Source organism: Lipophrys pholis, assembly GCF_963383615.2.
Source record: "Lipophrys pholis genome assembly, chromosome: 11".
Taxonomy (NCBI): domain Eukaryota; kingdom Metazoa; phylum Chordata; class Actinopteri; order Blenniiformes; family Blenniidae; genus Lipophrys; species Lipophrys pholis.
Genome location: NC_137631.1, coordinates 26,019,273 through 26,038,961, shown reverse-complemented (window position 1 = coordinate 26,038,961; position 19,689 = coordinate 26,019,273).

The window sequence follows — 19,689 nt, the reverse complement described above, 5'->3', positions numbered from 1 at the left end:
CCAGGCTAAGCGCTGGCAGGCACTGTGCTAAGAGAATACATCATGAGGTGAGAATAGATGAGAGAAAACCTAAGGCAGGTACACGAGTAAGGAGAGCATAAAATTCACGCAAGCCTTTGAGAAGAAGATGAATAAATTTGGCCCCCGCGAACAAAGTTATAAAGCATAACGATATTTCACTGCAACTCCCAACTTGGACTTGGTTGTTAAAATCTAAGGATGAAGCTTTGCTGACACAGAAACAAATCAGGGCAATTCATGCATAGATTACATAAACCTCCAGGTGAGTCAGATTTAAGGATGACATAAAACTGTTCTTGTCAAGGTTTGTGAAGAACGCTTGATAAAGTGTTAGTGTAACATAGCACAACATTTGCTATCAGCACACTAGTAACTCACTATTATGAAATTAAGGCCATTTTTTGCATTTTTGTTTTAGAAAACATTTACGTTTACACAGCAATGTTTTGAAAACGATATTAATTTACACAAAGATGACAGAAACGCTGAGAATGATGTCGTTTTCATGTTGGGTCACCAGTGGCTGCTGCTGTTTGTTTTTGTGATGAAACCACAAACACACATATGTCCAGAGACTAATAAGCTATAAACATTAACAATGGCGAGTACACACACATTCTTATGGACGGACGACAGAGTTGGATTGCTATTACAGGCGACATGCAACTATAAAACTACCAAGTCCAAGAAGAATATTTATTTATATTTATATGTATTTAATATAGCCATGGTGTGCATGTGCAGGAGCAGTGTTTTTCAAAAAGTTGTGTTTTCCCTTGTTTACATGAAGTCAGAGCGTTTTGTTTAAAAGTTCAACCTTGGGAGCTGCTTTCAAAACGTTTTGTAAACACACCCCTAAAACAACAAAAAGTATTGTGTAAACAGTTACTATTGAACTGAACCTCTATATAAACTAGGAGTAATAGCATATGTTATCAACATCAACAGGCAAATATTAAATTTGTTTGGGGAAACAAAACACGCCTATACCAGCCAGCCTAATACTGGGCTGGTGAGCTGTTGCCTCGGCAGGTGGGTCTGACGCGCTAGGCGGCTATTGTTTTCCTTTTTGCTTTGTGTCCATCAATTGAGTCCAACGATCCGGTAAGATAACAAAATCTCTTTATTTCAGTGCAAATTATATTACTTCAAAGTTCAATTCACCAGAGCACAAAACACAAGCATATTCTGATAAACTCCGCCAGAGCGGTTAAAAACCTGTGTGCCCTTCCGGGGTCAACACCTGTTTCCTCCTTCATTACCCCAGTCTATATGCGCATGACGTCAGTGACACACCCACACAGGTCAAAACACTTGTACACAATCCAATAATATCACATTTGGCTCCTACAATACCATTATCAAAGCCATTGGGGGAACAATTCCATTTAATCTATCACCTGATCATCACGAGAGAATATTCACAGTTGACAACTAAATACTTGTCTGCCTGCATTTAAATAAAACAAAAAAAAAAACTGTGCTAACTAATCATTTCTAATCCATATCAAAATCTTTGTCTCCAACATCAAAGTATGCCAACACACCACTTCTAGATGACTAAATACCTTATGTAAACAGGAATGATCTGTCTTCCAAAACAGATCTTAAAACCAAAACAAAACAACCACATGAGTTAAAATTTGTTTTTCCTCTTGGCGAGCGGTCGCAAGACATTTTAAATAGCGTTTGCCACATTAAACAAGCATAATAGGTGCAATAAAAAAGAAAAAAATTTGGAAAAAGACTCGTGTGAAAAACCCACGTCTTTGCCGTGTGAAGGCACAGACACCACAGCAGCCTGTATGAGCAGCAGCAGAGGTTAATGACGCTAATTGCCGAGCGATGCTTGACTCATTACAAACTGTCATCTGAGCGTCTCTAATGATCCCACAAATGTCTCACACCCTTCACAGAGTCACACAGCATAAACAGAAACAGATGCACACAAACACAAACGGCACAAGCACTGACACATCATAGAGAGTTTTGTTTTTTTTGCAGTGGAAAGACTTTAACACAGTCCACCACATTAATTCCTGTCGTGGGTCAGTGGCAGAAGGGCTTTTCTTTTTTTTTTGTTTCATTGCAGAAACTACTGGTGGTCGACAGCAAAAAAAAAACTCAAGACTGCAGAACCGAAACAAAGAAAACCAACGTATGAGAGCGAGGAGCTGCCCGTGGTATTAAGAAGTGTTTAAGAAAATCTGTTCCTGTATAAAGTATAATAACTGGCTCTCACACACACACACACACACACACACACACACACACACACACACACACACACACACACACACACACACACACACACACACACACACACACACACACACACACACACACAGCACCCACGCACACACGCACACACACGCCTTCTATTTTTACATGGCAATAAATTCAGATTAATTGGACAAGTTAAAGGATTGAGAACTCCTGGAAATAGCTTCATGCAGACGATGGAAATTGGATTCCTTCCTCCTTTTGTCCTCCTCCTCTTGAAGGAGGACATTATAAAAAGCTCTCCTTGGTAGATAAGTGTAGATCACTATTGTCAGCATTGTGATAGATGTTCAGCCACTGAGAAAAAAAAAATTGCAAAGCTTCTGTCATATGTGGCAATCTGCCTGAATAATAACTTTTATTTTTCTTGCTTGTACTATGACTTTATTCTTCTTATATTCTTACTATCTTCCCAACCGGAGCGCCATTTGGTGGTTGCTGTATCCCGCTGTCTTTCACTTAAAGCTACCTTATCAGCAGACCACATTAAACGGTCGTATTTGAAAGTGCAAACTCTCAGGCATCAAGCCTGAAAGTCAGGCTATTAAAGCTTGAAGATTATACTTTGTCTCAGTTCAAGTTGCAGATTTTGGGTGATTCTAGACATCCCAATGAATTTCACATAGTTACAGGCTCGGCCTCTGGCATTGTAGGCAATGTATGCATAACAATGCTGTTTTCCTTACATAAACACACAGCAGGCCCAATATATAAACTGCATTGTTTTCATAATTTCTGATATCGATATTTGATTATTTTATTTGTAAGGCAGAGGAAGTGTCTTAGGCAGGCCATGGAAAGTGACTTTTGGTCAGTCTCAAATAGTTTTGGGGACAATAGGAGGGGACCCCCTTTGACATGAATCATAGGGTGGAGGCAGCACATCCATTTTCCCGATAGAATTTACAGGCTATCACATTATCCACTTTTCTTTTTCCTTTTTTTTTTTTTTTTTTTTTAACAAAAGAAAGAGAAAACAAAACAAAAAAACAAAAAACAAAACAGAAACATAAACACAAAAAAACAACAACAACAACAACAAACTCAGAACAAGTAGGGAGAGAAACAGTGTGCACAGTTGATCGTAGAAAAAATAAAAATAAAAAACAGAGATGCCAATCCAACACCAAAACCAAAGGGAGTGAGAAATGTTACTTTCTAAATACAAGTAACCTCAATACAATCTGGTCGACTTGTCTTATTGTAACATGTTGTACTTCACCACTTTTTGAAAATAAAGAATTAAAAAAAAAAAAAAAAAGGAATTTACAGGCTAGTCAAAAAGCTCCTTGGTGGCAAGGCTCTGGTGCCTGTTGACTGGGCATTAAGTCCGACTTGTTAAGGTGGGTGTTGGACTCTGCCAATATTGGGCTTTGTCCCTTCTGTTGTTTTTAATCATCTTGGCAGAATGTTGAGGCCCAGCCAAGACGGGGAGGGGAGGAGAAGCGGAAGGGTGGAAACGCAGCTTTTTTCCACATTACTGTCTGTTGCCCTTTTGACATTATGGCATGAAGGCCTCCAGCTTGGCCACAAACATTTTGTCACCCAATGAAAAGCAACTGGGATGTGGATCAGTACCTTCAAGTCTGAGACCATGATATTATGAGAAGTTGAATTTCAAGTACCAGTATCTATTTCTTGACTGATGCGAGGAAGGATCATTCTATAGCCACCCGTTTTAGACAAAAAATAATGTTTTGCAGTAATTCACTGAACTGGACTGTCGTGGTGATGTTTTCTGAGCTATAAAATAATGATTTCTGTTCACCAGTGGTTCTACATCCACACTCACATTTATGGTTATGAATTTTGAGTCGTGAGTGAAAGAATGAGATTGCTCCTACAAGCTGTATTGAGTTTTGTCCATAGGGTGGCAGGCCTCACTCTGTGTGATGGATTGTGGAGCTCAACAATCTGAGAGAGACTCTAAGTCGAGTCACTATTCCTACACAATAAAAAAAAAAAAGAAAAAACCAGGGGAGGTGGTTCGATGAGAATACCCCAGTGTTGCCCCCTGTTAAAGGTTAATCAGGTACGACCAACTGGGAGGAGCCCTCGAGGTCAACCCAGAACCAGCGGGAAAGATTCTATCTGATTCTATCTTGATGAAGTCGCAAGAAGCACCAATGTGTTTGCTTCTATTCTTTAAAAGTTTTCAAGTCCTCTGATTATTGTCTTGTTGCGATTTCTTATGGGGAAAAAAGAAAATGTACAACATACCGAAAAATTACACCAGCGCCTGTCGTTGGACACACTGCCCCCTCTGGTTTTTCAAAAAAATAGCACGCTGTCTTCATCCGCCTATCATGATTCACACAGCGTAGTCTGAGGTGCTCTCAGTTTTCTCAAAAAGAAAAAGAATTGGCTGCTTCAGTGACTGTCTCCTGTTGACTTTGCCGCAAAATCTGCCTGTGATGGAGCCACTCTGGCAAACACACGACTGTCACAGCAAATAGGCTTCTGTCACTCTTTTGCTTTTCTTCTATCTGATGGATTTGTTCAACTTAGGAGGAATAATTGGAACAGCAGCCAGGGAGGGAAAGGGGAAATTGTGCATTGTGTGTGTGTGTGTGTGTGTGTGTGTGTGTGTGTGTGTGTGTGTGTGTGTGTGTGTGTGTGTGTGTGTTCAGAGCACATCTGCAGCGCCCTGACTGTGTTCCTCTCGGCAGACGGCAGCGGCGTCTTGTGAAACGATGCATCAACATGGAGATGACATGAAGCACGTGACGCTCATCACCGCTGGACCTTCTGAGCCACCTGCCTCCTTCCTTCTTATCCTGTGGCATCTGGCAGATGCCGCAGTGGCCCGAAAACCGCAGAACAAGAACCACAATGTGAAAATTCAATGGAAGACAGTCATATTCTTGCCCTTTTTGAGACTGCATAGTACAGCTTCGAATAAATACAAGAATACTCTCAAGTCTGTACAGGAGCGATCGTGTGACATGCGTATGCATCTGCATCCTTTCATGGACTCGTGATGTAATTGATTTTAAGAAAATGAATGGACAAATTAGACGTTTCATGATATAAACAGTCTCAGCCGATTATAACTGATCGGTGTCATACAATTTTCAGGCTGTACAACGTTAACCTTAAATTATGTTATTAAATTGTGAAATGTTCGTTATCTGTTTTGTAAGCCATAACTGTCCCTGAGACACTTAGTGTGAGTTACAATCTGCATTACTTCCCCGAACCACAGAGTGAATTTGGATGTTACTTCAAAGCTTTTTCCCAGGGTTTTAATCACATTACAAACAAAGTGCATTTACCTCAGGTAACAGGGGGATAAGGAAGCACTCAGTCGGAGCTCTAATCCTGTGATTTCTCAGTCATATATATATATATATGCCCTCCCACACACAGTTATAGTTAAACCTGATTAGAGAAGATTGGTAAAATTGGTTTGGAGCTACTGATGGAGAATAAAGCCAGCAGAGTTCCTCTCTTTCCCGTCAGCACTACCTTCTAATTTACTTGCGAGAACCTGTTCCCTGTGTGTGTGCGTCTGTGTGTGTAAGTGTGTGTGTGTGTGTGATAACCCTGGTGCCAGTCTCAAGGCTGATTAAGCATTGGAGACGATACAAGGTTTCTAATCTCTGCTGTGTCTGCTGTGACATTGGCAGACTGTCAACCTGTCTCAGATGAACTCCGACTTTCAGCCGGTGTCAGCAGAGATTAGACGACAGCACCTTGGTCCTCTTTCACATATACGCCACCACTTTTTGAAAACGATGACCGGCAGAAACTGAAACTATGTAGTTCTCAAGTTGGGCCACTAGTGGGTGCCGTTTGTTTATGTAGTGAAACCGAGCGCAATACACAATACACAATACACTAATCTTAACAATGGTGAGTACACGTCCATTCCTACGGACGGATTAGGAATTTGGACTGTTTTTACCGGTGACTCAACTGTAAAGTACCACCGACTCAAAACATTTTTATTTTCCATCTACTCGCGCATGAGGCAGAACGGTTTCCCATGGCCGTGGTGAGCATGCACAATAGCAGCGTTTCAGAAATCTTGCAATTTCCACCATTTCCACAGCGTCGGAACATTTTCAAAAAGTTGAGTTTTCAGTGGCTCCGAGCGCCGTTGTTGTGTAAACAGACCCCCAAAACACTTAAAAAGTTTTCTGTTTTCCCTTGAAAACATTGTCGTGTAAATGCGGCTTGAGACTTGTTGGAAGAGCTGCGACACATTGTTATTGCAATATTCAATTAGATGATCAATATTGCATGTTCACCTGATATTGTGACGCCCTACTTTATCCACTTATTCCGACATGTGCATTTATATTGCACTGAAATGTTTGGATATTTTTAAATAGAATTACCAATAAGATTGCTCTTAAATTTCTCTGTTTCCAATTTACTGTATTAAAAAAACAACAACACTCTTTTTCTTTTCTTTTTTGCCAAAAGCAGAGTGAAGATTAATGTAACAGAGAAGCTATAACGGTTTTTAGGAGTCCTTTCATTGAATTAAGAGGCACAGAATCTATTTAAAATAACCTTTAAAGTCCCAGCCAAATACATCTAACTGAGATGATCCGAGCTCTTAACCTGTCAGGACGGGAGGAAATATCAGCTCATCTCAAGGCGGTTGAGGTCAGGCGTCCTTGGTGCCGCTGCCATTGATACACAGTGTGTGCTTGTCTTTTTTTTATGAGAACAGTTATCAGGAAGTGATTTGGCATTTCTCATGGAAGCTCACAATGCCAAGATCAGATTTAAGAGTCTTAGAGTGGCGTTGCGATACCTTAAGATGTACGATCAGCTTTCATGTAAACCGTCCATATATCTGAGAGTCTGTTCACCACAAACAACTGAAAAAGATGCAGAGAGAGAGAGAGAGAGAAGCGAGTAGTGCTGTTAAATCTGTTAGAGAGAATAAAATGAATTAAACTCCACAATTCTAGCAAAGTATTTCCTTTTTTTCCCCAATCGATGCCTAAATTAAGTGAGTCTCTCTGCATGGGCTTACACTCTGAACTCACTAAACTCTCAATCAATGAAGCCCCCCCCCCACCCCAAAAAAAAAAACCGACAGAAGCAAAGCCAGAGGCCTTGTTATACCAACACAAGGCTTGGGGGCGGCAGTGGAAATGCTTTCATCGATGCCCCTCTGAGACCCCCGTGTCCCTACGTCTGATCATCCCGATCTGAATGTCAAATCCATAATAAGGTTCACTGTCCATCATGGCCTGTCATCGACAGCCATCAGAGTGAGGGAGATAGCAGTCAGGTAACTCCTTATCTTTCCGAGCCACACCTGGGCCTGACAGACTGCCGCGGGCTTCGTCTTCTCCACGGGCAAACCCATCGACACACACAGCAGTGATTCTGTCATTATCCAGGATTTATAACCATTGTTATCAAAGTTTGAAAAGTTTTAATCAAAATCAGCGATGACTGTGTGTGACCAGGTGGGTTTACTTATATCATAAAACCCTGACAAAAATACTGAAGTGAAAACTTCATCGTGCGTGAAAACGTCATTTATTGCACATCAACTTCTTTTCTTGCCGTGAGCATATTTCGCATTGTGCTGGTGATAAATTCATGATTGGAGTGCATTTCTGTGTATCTTCCATCCGAGTCGGCCTCTTCTAACTGGGAGCAAGAAAAGTTTGCAGAAATTCACTCTCTGATTTGGGAGCATTGAGAAAAAGAACCATGAAAATCCAACGATAAATGGCGGCAATGTTGTCATCACCTATTAGTCAACACAAAGATAAAATGTTACTTGTAAAGTAAAGATCATCTCTAGACTTTGTTTCCAGACTAATAAATTCACTTTATGAAAGTAATACTAGAGTGAAATACTACTCATCTGGTCACAGAAGTCTTTGAGTAAAATGTCAGATTTTCTTCACTGAGCAGTTTTTGACTTCAGATGTTACTTCCCGCTCAGAAGTTGGAGTGATCACACAATCTATTTCTGCTGAATGAGCAGCTGACACTAACAAGCCAGTGTTGTGAGGATTTCTAGATGTCTGTGCACATAGCGGTGCTCGGAGGTGGAAAATGATCTGGCTCAGTCTCCGTGGAAACGGCGGAAAGTGCAACTTTTCAGAAACGCTGCTACTGTGACTGCACACCACGGGCGTAATGAGTAGTTCTTCTGCACATGCACAATAACAACGTTTGCCTCCAGAGTGTCATGACTCCCATTTTAATTTCTCCGGGGACATGGTAGTTTTTTTAAAGTCGACAGTCACCGTAATAACAACTTTGTCGTCTGTCCATACGAATGTCTACGTCATTGTTCATCTTCAAAACATTATTCATTACAAAAACAAGCAACAGCACCCACTAGTGGCCCCAACATAAAAAACTACATTTAGCGTTTTTTGCCATTTCCATGTGAGTGGACCTCATTTTCAAAACTTTGCAGTGTAAAAAGGAAACTTTTCTGAAACGAAGACACCTGAAACGTTGTGTAAACGGGGCCTTTTTCTTACAGGAATGCACTAAATATTTTTTAATTAGTTTGAAAGAAACAACTTCACATCATTAAAAACAAAATGTGGATTGAAGAGGACGTTTCTTCTCCCATTATATTTGATTGACTATCTCTTCCTCTCAGGGAATTCCATCTTTTGTCTATTATTTCCTTTATGGCTGATTCACTCTCCCTTTTCTTGTCATCGTGGTTTTCACCCGGGCCTCTTCCAGTTGGCGCTGCGCTCCTGTGAGATTCCAGCGATAATTAATCAACTCGCAGACAAATGCAGTTATTGCTGATGGAAAGTTGGCTAACGGAGAAACAGTGTGGGTCTTGCATTTTCAGGCAGTCTCAATCAATCTGTCATGTTCTGCAGATGTGTGAGAGTAATGAATATGAATTGGTGCTCCAGAATTAATGAGTTTTCAGACTTTATTATTGGTGGAATGCCCTCAGGAGGATGTCACCTGCAATGAGCCGTTTTATAGCCCTTGTAGCTCCTGCATACCAAGCAGGGCCAATTGGCTGTTAGAGACTGATGAATGTCTGCGTACGTTGTTTGAGGTTTACCAGCATATTGACAGAGTGATAATCAGTGTCCTAATTAATAGTGATTAACTGGGCTCTTTCCAAGATCAAATGCAAATATATATTAAAAAAATAACGTCTTTCTAAAGTTGGTGTGTCATCTACAGGGCCTAATGAAGTTCGCCTTTCTAAATGTATGGCTTTCTGTGATCAATCTTAAAGGGAGCGTGTTGGGCCCCAGGAAACAACACCAAGGCTTAAATCACGGCAGCTTTCAGGAGTTACAACAGACGTGACGAGTGCCTGCGGCTCTGTCAAGCACCGGCGAACACTTGAAATGGGCTTCATGGCCTGGCTTTTAAGGTTGGGAGGGATTTATGTACACCGGCAACAATAAATGATCCCGGGTTCAACTTAAAGCCAAATAATCACAAATGTTAGTGTATCCAGATCGGCTTATGAGAGCTTCCTGGTTATGAAAGCGCTTAGTCAGCCAAAGAAAAGAGCAAAGTAAAATTTTACAGCGGGAATTGTGTAAACATGCAACACTTGAAAACACTGATCACGTCTTGCGATTATCTATAATTGATGTTTTTACTGACTTTAGCCTGGATTTCAATGCGTCTTATCTTTGGAACTGTTTTTGTGTTGGCCGTACAGCAACAGCAGGCGGTAGAAGTTGTTATCTTGTTTGCTCCTGAAGCTTTTGCATGTCAGCTAGACACACTTTGTGTCCGTTAATGTGCTCTAAACCACCGCAGATTAGTTTGGGAAAATAAATCAAACAAACACTGCATATTCGGTCTGGGCTTCCTTTTCTTTATAATGAAATTGAGCTCAACAAACAGCTGTGAGACACACGCACACACACACACACACACACACACACACACACACACACACACACACGGCTCTTATAATAAATCTCTTATCACTCACTTGATTTCGATAAGGACTCACAATATATAACAGACATTATAGATTCTGTAGATAGATAAGTAGTTAGTGAAAAGGCTTCCATCTCACCATTCCAAATAAATGACACAGTTCATTAAAAACAATCAATTCGTGCCACATTTGTCGATTCGATGTTGTCAACAACTGTCAAATTATCCAGAATGAATACAGTTCTGGTGAAATATCCCAGTATTTTCTATATTGTTGCAACCTAGAAGTACATTCAAGCCCAGCTTAAACCACAACGTTTCAAGTGTAAACGCGCAGTTTTTACATTTCTGTTTCAGAAAAATTTCATGGGCCACCAGTGGGTGCTGTTGTGTGATTTTGTGTGTTTTGTTAAGAAACAATAGTAAGTACCAAGATATTCGTAAGGACAGACGACAAAGTTGAATCGCTATAACGTGTGACTTGGAGTCGTGACACGCTGGATTGTTGTTATTTTCCATCTACCTAGTATGTGCAAAGAAGTATTTACTACAGTGTGCATGCGCAGTAGCAGCAGTTCATAAAAGTCTACATGTAGCGTTTTGAAAAAGTTTCACCATGTGAGATATTTTCATAAAGTTGAGTTTTCAGTGGCTCTGAGCAGCCAAAACAAGGGTTTTGTGTTTTCACACATGTTGTCACGTAAACAGGGACTAAGTGTATGAGTGTTGGACATGTCATCTCACATGGCATACACATTATGCTTATTGCGAAAAAAAAAAAAGACAAAAAGTGAAAAAAATCACTAAATGAAATAAATCATAAATATTTGTATGTTTTTCAAATGTAATTTCTGTAATATTAGAATAATTTTTAGGGAATTCAGTCATCTATTATCTATATTTCCATGGAGTGAGGCAGCCCCAAACAGGGCATAACATGCGTCTATTTGTCTTTCTCACAGTTCATTCTCAGCTTTGTAGACAGTTTCTTGTGTGTCCTCACTCTCCAAATAATATAGACAGTGTAACCTATGTAGAAGATATATTGACATTATACTGAAATCTTATGATGGGCCAGTTAGAACCTCTTCGGTTTCCTTTTGTTTGACACCCATGGTCTGGCTTACTCATCAGATTTAAATCCAACTTAATATAATTGTGAAAGCTGGTAATTGAATGTTAAATTTAAGCTACTTTATTGGGTTAATATATTTGTAAAACTCACATTGAAAAGGTCAGAGCCAGACTGGTCCAGCGAAAGGACTCTATGAAAATAGCATCTTATATATTGTGCAGCTCACAAACCGTTCATCAAACCGAGGCGTAAAAAGTTTGTGCTTCAGACTCTTGGACAGGTACTGGTGGAGGAGCTTCAGGAAAAAGAGTTATTGGAATTATCTGTATTGGAAGGAGCCAGAGGTAGTTTGATTAGATTGCCCTTCCATAACTTGTGCTGTCAAATAAAAAAGGAAGCTCAGCCAAGAGACTGCACACTTCTGCCCTTGAGCAACCTCCAAACAAAACTGACATCTTCTTTGACTGGATCAAGTTCATACTGACGGGTTTCTTTTTTTTTTTTGTTCTCTTCAGCATATTTAGTCAATGGCTGATTGAAAAATCCAACCACCACCCTTCCATGGACGTCCCAGTGGGAAATAAGTAGCTGTTCATTAATACGAGAGCTCTCCTAAAATATCCATGCAGCACTAAAAGGAGCCAGTGGGCTTGTTGTTGGCTTCTACAGTGGCCCATTTTCATGCAACTGCTGCCGGGTCATTAAATATGGATCCTCTCCCCTGAGATCGTCACAACTGCAAGAACTTGGAGAAAAGAGGAAAACAGAAGGGGCCGGGGGAAAAACTGCAAGGAGGCACAGACATTTAACCCTCCGTTATCTGGTGAGACGCTCGTGTCAAACTAGAACGGCAGTTCTCGTGTTCATCTGCATGTTACTCTTTTATTCCTCCTTCACGAGATTGCGACACAACACTGGGTTTACCTCATTTTGATTAAACTTTACAAAACAAATCAGCTCATTATGTGAACCTTTGGGGAGGGGAAGCCACACAGATGTGGTGCTCAGATCCATAAACTAATCAAACAACCTCCTCTGGACACAAACCACCACAGACTTTCAAAAATCCACACTAGCTTCACCAGAGATGCAAAAATCAACATGCAGGCAGGAAACAAAGGTAAAAAAACAAAGAAAGAGATCCATTGATCTGCAGTCTGAATGAATGGATAAGAGCACAGCGAAGTATTGATTCCCGTAGGGACACATTCTCTGCTATGTGATCTATAAGGAATGCTGCATTGAATTGAATTGTGTAATTAGATTACATTAGCAAAGAGAAACCCCAGAAGCAGGAACTCATTCTCTACATTGTTGGCATTCCCAAGGATTTATCGGTAAAACAGATTTCCCATCGTCCCTTCAATCCCGTATTCTAGTTGTAAACAATGTAGGTGGAAGGAACTGCAGTCTGTGAAGCCTGACACTGAATCTTCTTTTTTACCAGCAGCCCCAACAAACACATAAAGGTTCTCCTCCCTGGAGGAAACGTATAACCCGAGACCCTTTATTCAAGGGCAAATGAAGCGAGTCATACGCCTAATGTCTTCCCTCCTGGTTGTAACATCTCTCACGCCTCAGCGCGGACTCAATTTCTCGGCGTAGTGCCGGGGAAAGACATAAACACTGAGAGCTGTACTTCTGACTGATTCAGCCTTTTCAACGTCTATTTCTGGGACAATCCGTCTTCATAATGAAGCTGTAGTACACAGACAACAACTCAGCGAAGATTCTTTGAATTAATGATGAATGTCACAGTAAAAAAAAAAAAAAAGATATTTGAAATAAGCAGTGAGCAACTTGCAGGTGAACTAGAAAAAGAAAGTGTTAAAGAAGTGATGGAAAACATCCCATTCTTGTAATAAACCCAACCACATTGCAATGGCTTACATACTGTATATTGCTTAAGAAGAGCATGATGTCTTAACAGGCGTGATCTCAAGGCGAGGGACACAATTTTCATCCAAGAGAAATTTTCTCTGGTGATGTATGTTTCATTTTAACTTGCACATGAGTTTAGAGTTCATAATGTAACCTGCTGCTTAACTGACCCGTCAATATGGCTCACCGTGTGTGTTATTGTGTTTTGAAATCCCAGAAGAACAAACTAAATATGAGGCTAAAGAAATCACAAATTAAATATCGACCATCATCCATCAACTGCACAGTGGATTTCAGGCTGAAAAAGACCATTTAAAAGACATTTTGAAACACTTGTGCCTGAATTCAGCATCGAGGAAACGGCATCAAGGCGGAACGTCGAAGCCTGAAAATCCATTTTTGACTTGCTTCACATTTTGCTTAACTTCGCTTACATTTTAAAATAGATTTGTGCAGACTTTGTCTTTGGACTTTGACCAACAACAAAACTAAGTGGAAGGGTAATGTTGACCAAAACGGGCATAGTGTGAGGAGTTTGAATGTTTTCTTTGGGTACTATTTCCTTCTTAAACCCCGTAAACATGTGTTTAGGGTTAATCTGTGTCTCTCTACAAATATGGCATGATGCTGTGGATGACATATATTTAATATGTGTTTCATATTCGCTGATTTAGGTCCTAATCTTAATTTTTTATTTATTTATTTTACTCTAAACCCACTTAATCTTTAAATGGTCCAAACAGGCCGCGCTGGCTGTATAACAATAGGTAACTCACTTTTTAAACACGCCCATATAAATACACCTTTTCTGATCATTTGGCACAGTCATAAGATGTAGATCTGCAGAGTCTCAATCACAAAAGATGTTTCAATAAGCCAAAACTTGGTAATAATGTTAATAATATTAATCAAGACTTCCTCTTATAGCCACAATTGCTTGAAAAATGTGTTATTTGCTGACGTAATGATCTGGATCTTTATATGAGGAGTGTCAAAAGGCCAATTATGATCCAAGGTCTGATTTTGTTTGGTTTACAACAGCTGGTGTACAATGTCATAAAAACCATAATAAATGCAACTTGCATGAGATATTTTAGCTAATGTAGGCAACATGATTGTGTAGCATGCATGCAAATTATGGAACATCTGGACAAATTGCACCCTTCGCTGACAAGCTCACAATTGAATTTTACGTGATACAAATAGAATAACTCGTTTTCCTCAAAAGGAAGAAAGAGATCATTGACATATAAAGAGTTATATGTACATATCGCAAGACAGTTTTGTGCAGAATCATGTAAATATGTGTTTTTTTGTTTTTTTTTACTCTTAGGCACTTTTCCTGAATGAAATGTGACCACATTGACAAAGGTTTGGACTTTTCTGCTTTATTTGTACATATATTAGTGTTCCACAGATACTTTGATTAATATTGGATCCAGTCCTGTGAGAATTCATACCGGTTAAAGTGCTCAAACACGACATCAACTGCCGATCTCTGAGCAGAGCAACATATCAGCTGAGGAGGACCAATGTGGAAATGTTCCACGATAAACAACAGCAGGCTGTTTACACAGAAACACGGTGGCAGGTACACAGTTATACACTGATAATGGTACTTTGATTTAGAAAAATAGCTATATCAAATCGCATCGATGAGCTCAAGCAGCACGAATGCCGTACAAAAAAATTTAATATCCCAGCTTGATGGATTGTATTGCAAATCATTAAACATCATCATACATGTGTCATACCTGGCGATGACAAGTAATTCACGGTATCTCATTTGTTTGTGAGAAACAAAGTTCAACTGTCACGAGTGAAAACTCATCACAGTCAATAAATGAGCAGCAAATGGGGGAAAAAAAATACACTTTAGGGTACGTCTAAGCTTTGCAATTACACTATCAAGTCGTCATTATTGGCAATAACGCAAATGTAAGCACTTGGTAATGAACATCTCTATCAAATATACTATGCATATGTGGCCAGGCAATGTCAGCCACAGGAGAAAAAAAAAACTCTTTTTGAGTTATATACGCTGTGGTTCAACAAAAAGATACATAAAAATGTCTCACAAATGAAAGAAATAAACCAGAAAGTAGATGGCATAAATCTGATTAATTATTAACAACTACAGCTTCTCTCTTTAGCAAGTATCATTAACAGACTCTGCACTAGATTCAAAGTCGTGATCTTTTTGTAGTACCATGTACAAACATGATCTAAAATAACCGTTAACGGCTGAACCTTAAACATAAAACACATATATGTTCCAGAAACAATTCAAACGTGTGTTTATCCCATGTTAACTTTACAAAGGTGCAAATTAAATTAATTTGAGTTTCCAACTGGACTCATGCGGCTTATAAGCACCTGATATCATGCAGGTCTAGTGTGCATGCCTCTCTGCATTCACTGCACGGTTGTAAAAGCGTGTTTCCGTGCTCATACTGTTCTTCCCATAAGCCACTTTACACATCGTACCGTTTTATCTGTCAAATATCTGCATCAACACGTCTGTAGCTACCAACTATTACATGGTCGCATCGTGACAGGCGGATCCGACAGCGGCAGGTTTGTTTGTTTTATCTTCACAGGCACACGGAACAAAGAACTCTGTCAGTTTGTCGTGTAACGCACAGTCTTCACAAAAAATATATTAATTAATAAAATGAATCGAACAACACAGCAAATCAAAACGATAGCAGGCTGATAAAAACCAAGCGTCTGTGTGTGTTTGTGTGGGCGGATTTCTGTGTGAAGTTGGTGGAGAAAGATGACTGCTGCGGCTGAGCCATGTACTCTGCGTGTGCCTGGTCGCCGCGCTCCCACAAGAATCTTCCCGGATTCATCCTCACTCTACGGCGCCACCTCGCCTCAAAGACGAAGCACACGTGACAGTCAATTATTCCAGGCAGCATTGTGTGATCCATTTCCAACGCGGGGGGACCGACGGTCCTCCAGAGTGGACGAGCTTCTCATCAGTGGGAAACACAAAGATTTGTCTTTGAAACAAAACGTCTATGAAAGTCATGATTCGCAAAGTTTGCTGGAATATAAAAATATAGCAGCACGCTTCCAGCGATGATCAATGAGAGAGTGATGCAGTTTATTGCTTCGCACGCTGATTTGATTGCCGTCTTCTTGGGTGTGGGAGTGGATCAGATGGACGCATCTTATTTCCCTCGTGCTTTATTAACGGAATCTTTTTCAAGCCAAGTTTTTTTTCTACAATGTAATCGGCCTGATTGAAGTCTATAAACTTTACACATTGACATACATCATCAAAAGTGTTGCGAACACAGTTTATCATCTGATTACAAACACTCAAACCAGCTGAAATCGACGCATGTGAACATCTTACCGCTCACGCTGGTGCAGTAAGCATGAATGATGGCAACATCAGTCCTCATCCTCAGCCTCATTTCACAACCCAGAGGTCCAATCAACGCGTGAAAAAAAAAAAAGACACGCCACGGATGTGAAATCATTCAGTATTTAGTGTGACACCGACATAACCCGACAGCAGTGAGTCGGCGGCTTCATGAGAAGAACATTTTAATAAGGAACAATCAGGTCGACTGGTGCTTTGAGCCTTCAGAGTGGGGTTTTTTTTTTGGCGGGGGGGGGGGGGGGGGGGGGGGGGTGGAGTTGAGTAATAAGTCTGGTCTGTCAAGCTGTGAGGGGAAGGGTGATAAATTGTGGTATGAATGCTATGAGCAACAGAACCGGAGAGTTGTTGAATGACACGGCTGAGAGCTCGCACACTGCCGATCAACAGTAATGAGGTGGAGGCTTACCTGCCTCACTGAGGCCAATGAGACATCTGGGTGCCTGCTGGACCGCCGTGGCTCACACTTTGGCTCAGACAGAAGGAATGTGGAATGTGAAAAGCTGGCACTGTGAAGCAGACTCAGGCTCTGTTTACACGTTTTCAAGCGAAAACGCAAAACTTTCATTGCGTTTTGGGTGTTAATTTATTCTTTTTTTTGTTATTATTTTGATTGTATTATTTTGGCTTCTTGTAATGTTGGGGACTTCTTCTGTGTCGTGTTTACCCTGTGACGGCCAGGCAACGTGCATTTGCCCATCCCTTTGTAATGCAAGCTTTTTGTTATTGCCTTCTCTCGTAGTTTCACCTGCTTCACCAACTTAGATTCTTCTTTCTATTTCTTTTCTTTTTTTTTTTTGAACAGTTTTTAGCTATTTTAGCCATTTTGCCTTTTTATTTCTTTTCCTTTTTTAAACTTCTCCCAGTGTTTTTAACTGATTTATCTTTTTTTGTGTGTGTGTGTGTGTGTGTGATTTAAGCTGTTTTACAGTTTGATTTAAGCCATTTTGAGGCGGAACAGTGTTAATTTCATTGACTCAGACTAAGACAAAAAATATTTGTAAAAAATTTAAAATAAGTAAAAAGTAACACATGAAAACGAAGACTCTGACAAAATATAACGGACACTGCTAAAATCAAATTTAGCCCAGCGAAAATATTTCGATCTTAGCCGTTTTTCTTTTTTCTGCCATTTTTAGCCCTTAAATAAAAACTCAGCATGGTCTGCAAATCAAATCAAATGACAAGATTTTCTCACATTTAATTGGGTGAAAGCATCAGGGAGCCACTACAGGAGTCACAGATTGCTGAATGAAATGACACTATTCATAAACATCAAGTGGCTATTCAATATTATTACTTTGTTACTTATAATTAATTCCATTGAGACGACTCAACTCGATCTCCTTATGGTCTGAGACGGATAATGTAATCTGGTAACTGGATGTGTGTGTGTGTGTGTGTGTGTGTGTGTGTGTGTGTGTGTGTGTGTGTGTGTGTGTGTGTGTGTGTGTGTGTGTGTGTGTGTGTGTGTGTGTGATGTTTTTGCAAACAGCATGGCGATGATACAAATCTGATACGAGATCCATGATGGGTTTTCAGGCACTTTACTGTTATTACTGTTCACAATTGCAAATTGGATGTTGGGATAAACACTATTCGCATGCAGGAAATGAAACCGAATTGATAAATGCAGTAATTCCTGTCTGGCTGGAAGTCAGCGTGTTGCCATCGGGAGAGCTATACAGCCTGATAAACAACAAAAAAAACATCAGAAGATTTTAATTTAATCCTCTCGAGGTTGATTATACAGCACGTTTCTAACATTAAGTGCTCAAGCTTTGATTTAGATGTGCTTTAACATTTAAATGTCAATGTTTATATTACAAATGAAGAATTAAATGCAGGAAAAGGGTTAAAAACCAAAACAAAAGATACTCTTGAAATGCTGAGGAAAATCAAATAAGGAAATACTAACATAAAGCTGTACGACATTATGTTACGACTACCACAAATGTCAGCTTGGAACTTTATTCTTCTCTTTGCTTAGTGAGTGCCATAATTCAGTTGTGGAAATCTGCATTTGCTACGTGAGAAGACAATCATATGACACAGTTCCAGAAAAGCCTCTCGAAGTAATCTCGCTGTGAACAAGGGGAGAGTGGGTTAATCGTAAATGGAAAACAGTTTGAATATTTGTTACAAATCGATGGAGGGAGCAAATATATGCAAAGCAGCTGATGGTTTTTAACAGCTGACCAAGCCGAGGAAAGAAGCTGTAAGTCCAAAAGCAAGCAGTTTGTGACACTTGCTCCTGCAGCTTTCACTTCGGTTTCCTGTGCTCGCTTGTAAGTGTAACAATCAGAGAGTTCATGTTCAAATGAAAGGAGAGTCCGTTTGGTCTAATTAGGTTTCGCAAGGCCGCGGTGTCCTATCAAATATAATGACTAGCTTCTTATGCACTCACAGAGAGGGAAACTGTCAAAACAGATCCAAGTGCTGCACACCACTAATTACTCTGAGGCTGGACAATGGATTACGGCCATGGATCCCAGCGTTTCTCATTTATGTGAAGGAAGAAGAAGAAGAAAAAAAAAAAAGGTTATATTTTTAGCAGCAAAACGACCAGCAGATACACATCAGAGGGAAGCAAAATGAGGCAATTGAAGTGATTTCAGAGCATCTGAAATCCTGATCCTGAGAGAGCGTAGAGGAGTGACGACGACGCCCACCGAGAATACCGAGTCATCTGCTGCCATTGTCAGAAATGATACAGCACATTAGGGGAGAGTAATTACACCCAGATCAAAGAACATCTCGGCGGTAATCTGCCCGACTGCCTGATCAATTGTCCATTGATCTTGGTGCTCTAACAAGACCCCACAATCTGCGAGCTTTGTCAGGTTGTCGCGCTGACGGCGTCGCTCAAGGTCAGCCGGTAGCCGTCTGCCGGGCGGCCACCTCACTCCAGAATGAAATATCTCAACAGCAACGGGACTGATGGGAAATTTTGCACAGGCATTCATGAGCTCACTGACACTTGGTCTTAAAAATTTGTGCTTTTACCTCCAGTAAAGCAGCATGTTTTAATGCGGCTGGGAGGTAGTTTTCAGTTTTCAGATTTACATGACAACGGCAAAGAAGCAACATGGCCACTTCCAGCAGTGCCACTCCATTGTTGCTGAGAGAGTATGGATATAAATAAACAAGCTTGGAAGGGGAT